Source organism: Sinocyclocheilus anshuiensis, unplaced genomic scaffold (genome assembly GCF_001515605.1).
Source record: "Sinocyclocheilus anshuiensis isolate Anshui unplaced genomic scaffold, SAMN03320099.WGS_v1.1 scaffold72, whole genome shotgun sequence".
NCBI lineage: Eukaryota > Metazoa > Chordata > Actinopteri > Cypriniformes > Cyprinidae > Sinocyclocheilus > Sinocyclocheilus anshuiensis.
This window is the reverse complement of record NW_015554073.1, coordinates 743,928-747,749: the sequence shown is the minus strand read 5'-3', so window position 1 is coordinate 747,749 and position 3,822 is coordinate 743,928. Positions and strand designations below refer to the sequence as shown.

Below are 3,822 nucleotides of genomic sequence, written 5' to 3'. Positions count from 1 at the left end.
AGCAGTGTGACAGAGCCAGAGACTCCCACTAAATATCCTAAGGACCTAAGGGGAGGAGAATGATTTGCCAAGAATGAATCAGATCTAATAAATCCACATCTTAAAAATGTGTTCACGTTATCAAAAATAAAATCCATCCATCCAAAAACTATAAAAAAACCAATAGTGGTTCTCAGGAGAAAATGTGTCCCTCTAATACAAACACTATGAGATCAGTGTTTTTATATTCACTACTCTAGATTAACTAAAGTCTAGCTAAAAATATGTACTTAATTGCATAATAAAGGGGAAATTTACAAAAGCTGAGAGGTATAAAATCACAAGAAGTTTGGTAGACTGACGGAGACATCTAAGGAAATGACGACTACTAATGCAGAAGTGAAAACAGCAGTGCAGTGTGCAAGTGCATCTTATTATGGCCTTATATGTCATTTAGTAGGATGTTTTCCTATACTTAGTACTGATTAAACAAATGCAATAAACGAAGAGCAATGATATCAAGTAGTGCAAAGTGGTATGTATAACAGTACTACTTTATGGAGTCGAGCCCAGGGCAGTGTAAAATGTGTGATTGCCCTGGAAAAGTCATGTAGTATTAAGTGTTAATACAGATAAAGGAGGACAATTCTTTTTGAATTGAACATCTAAATGTAATTCAGACTCCAAGTATAAGCCTGCAACTATCATTAAAATACAAATCATCCAGGCCGAGTCTAGCGTGGGACCAAATAAACTAGCAGTTGGACTGAATTATCATTTAATCCAATAATAGATATAGAGGGAATGAAGATGAGCACATGATGCACTGATTCACTGTGAAAGACTGAAGAGTTTTCGACTGATAAGGAAACAAATTCTTCATACAGACAAAGAAGTTGTCTAAGAAAATACAATAAACGCCCTAAATCAAACCCTGGACTTGGATGTCCCACCTTGAATATGAGATTGAATATGCTCTTGCATTACCAGGACTCTGCAACAGTAGTTATCAGAATGCTTTTACTCACTGCCATGTCACTTAGACCAATGATATAGGTCTGCTGGTATGGTATTACTGCAGCAAAATCAATGGAAAATTAGCAGCAGACTACACAGGCCTCACAGATGATTAATGATGGACACCCATCTTAAAAGCAGGGCTGGGAATGCAGTGTGTGTGTCTCCAAATGCTGTCAGAGCAGCCAGAAGAGAAGAAACAAAGCTGCCTGCTCTGATCAAGAATTACTTAAAAAAAAAAAAAAAATTATATATATATATATAAATAAATTTAGTGTTAACCCGCTGATCTGTGTATATATAGTTAAGCCCATTCAAATTGATGTTACAAAACAAATTTTCTAATCTTTATTTTGTAGAATAATAAAAATCAAATACTTTATCCCGATATAATATGTTAATAAATGACTGGGCATCCACTTTAAGTGCGATGTTTTTACAAAAACCTCACTTTGCATATTAATTTGGCCTCATTCAAATACAGATTTATTTTTTACTTCAAAATATTCAATGAGAGATCAAAATGTATACATTTACACTGAAAGACATTTATTTAAAATGTTTCCTATAAAAATACATCAATTAAAAAATTCACAATACAGATAGTTATGGCAAGACAAGGCAGCAGTGACCTCTGTTCATGTAAAGCACTATTATGAAGATTTATAATCTAGGTAATATAATGTTTTTCGTTTGTTTTTACAAACTATGGGAGTCAATTTAACAATCTTAAATTGAGGAAATATTCCCTGTAAATTAAGGCTGGAATATACTACGCAACTTTTAGACTCTTAAGAGTTTTAACACAAAATGCATTATACACTTGCTGACATTGTAAATGGTTACAGAAAAAACTGGGCATTATACACTAAACAAATAAGGATTGCATCGACTGTCACGTCGTTTCGAACAAACTGTAACAGAAAAATGCACCTCATTGCAAGGAGATGCATGAGAAATGAAAACATTTGGTCTAAAATCAGCTTCAAATATTAATCATGTTTGATATCCTTCGAATGGGTAGGCTGAAGCTAGAAAATATGAATCTGTGCCCATCATGCACTATGCATCTTTTTGTGAAATATGTAACCTTGACTGTCCAAAATCTGCAAACTGGCTTTGACTTTCAGCAACTAGTGTCAGCTCCTTCGGACTGTAATTCAGAGCAACATCTGAACAAAAGTTACATATTCAAGCCTTTATAAACAAAAATAAGAAACTAAGCTTTGTTATTTCAAAGTCTCTATATGTTAAAAGACTGACTGCGCTCCTGTCTTCTTTTCCCTTCAAGCAGAAAAGAGAGGATTGTGCCCAAACGTTGTCTTTTAGAAGACACTTTGTGGTTGTACCGCCTAAAGTAGGTGGTGGTTCCCATGGAAATGGCATGAAGTTGCTCAACTAGCAACCATCCCACCCAGGTCAGAGAGAGGAAGTTGAGCAGAGTCAGCAGGAGGACCCAGGCCTCTCTTCCTGCCACTGAGCCCCAGTCAGACAGCTGCAAGCCTGAGAGTTTCAGGTAGAGGAAGTACACCGCACAGAGGATGAAGATGAGGTGAGCCAATACCATAGACATGATGAAGAGGATGAAGATGCGGTGGTTGTCCCAGCCACGTGAAGTGCTGTCGCCCCCTGGTGGTCAACTGCCTCTGGCGTGCATCTCTGGTTAAAGATTTAAAGCAAAAGTGGCTAAAAATCTGAAATGCTGCAAAAGGCATGCAAGCACTTAATAAACTATAATTTTATTAAATACATATAAATAAACAAAGAAATAAACTGTGATTTCTGAGTGTTAAAGCGCTGTAAAGGATTAGCTTTAAACCATATAATAATTTAAGACAATGACGCAGCAAAGCCTATTATTCCCAGTCTCTTTAATGTCTGTCTGTGGGATGCAACACTTAGGGCCCTATTTTAACGATCTAAGCGCATGGTCTAAAGCGCACGGCACAATTGCACTTAGGGCATGTCCGAATCCACTTTTGCTAGTTTAAGGACGGGAAAAATGGTCGGCGCGCCAGGTGCATGGTCTAAAAGGGTTGTCCCTATTCTCTTAATGATTAATGGGTGTGTTTTGGGCGTAACGTTCCATAAACCAATCAGAGTCTCATCTCCCATCCCCTTTAAAAGCCAGTTGCGCTCGAGCCATGGCGGGTTCGGTATTTACATGGCGGAATTTAATTTTTAATAATGTTTGTGTGCTGCTGCTGTCCCTGTGTGTGTAATAAGCAAAGTGTACGTGCGTTGTGCACCTGTCTATAGGCGCATATTACTAACGCACTCTTTAAATAACAAAGAAAAAATATTGCGCCAGACTTTAGACCAGGTTTGAGTTGGTCTGTGGCGCAGTCTATTTTCAGTTCCTCAAAATAGCAACGCGCCAACAATGCGCCTGAACACTGAACACCCATGGGCGCAAATGCATTTGCTATTTAAACAACGCGGCGCAGGATGGGAAAATGAGAACTGCGTCGGGCTGAAACTAGCAGAAAACACTTGCGCCGCGCCTTCAACCGCATTGCACTGGGTGTATGATAGGGCCCCTAATTTTGATAATCCACTTTAGACGCTCTAACTACAAGTAACTTTGCAACTATACATGTCAACTATAGTCATTAGCGTATTAGTAGACTGTCTGGTTAATATCTGCTAACATTTTGTTTTGATGGTCCCCCAACACACTTTCTAATAACTATAATTAAAGGGGACATAACACACACAGTTTCACCCAATCTCATGTTGATCTTGAGTACCTATAGAGTAGTATAGCATCGTTCATAGCTCCAAAGAGTCTTTAGTTTTATCATATTTATAAAAGAAAAATACAGC

The 3,822-nt window shown here is 37.8% G+C and overlaps 1 pseudogene; it reads right to left on the bottom strand.

Moving 5' to 3' along the window:
- Nucleotides 1-1,583: 1,583 nt before the first annotated feature.
- Nucleotides 1,584-3,822, bottom strand: part of LOC107668832 (ankyrin repeat and SAM domain-containing protein 3-like) — a 5,554-nt pseudogene continuing 3,315 nt past the window's right edge.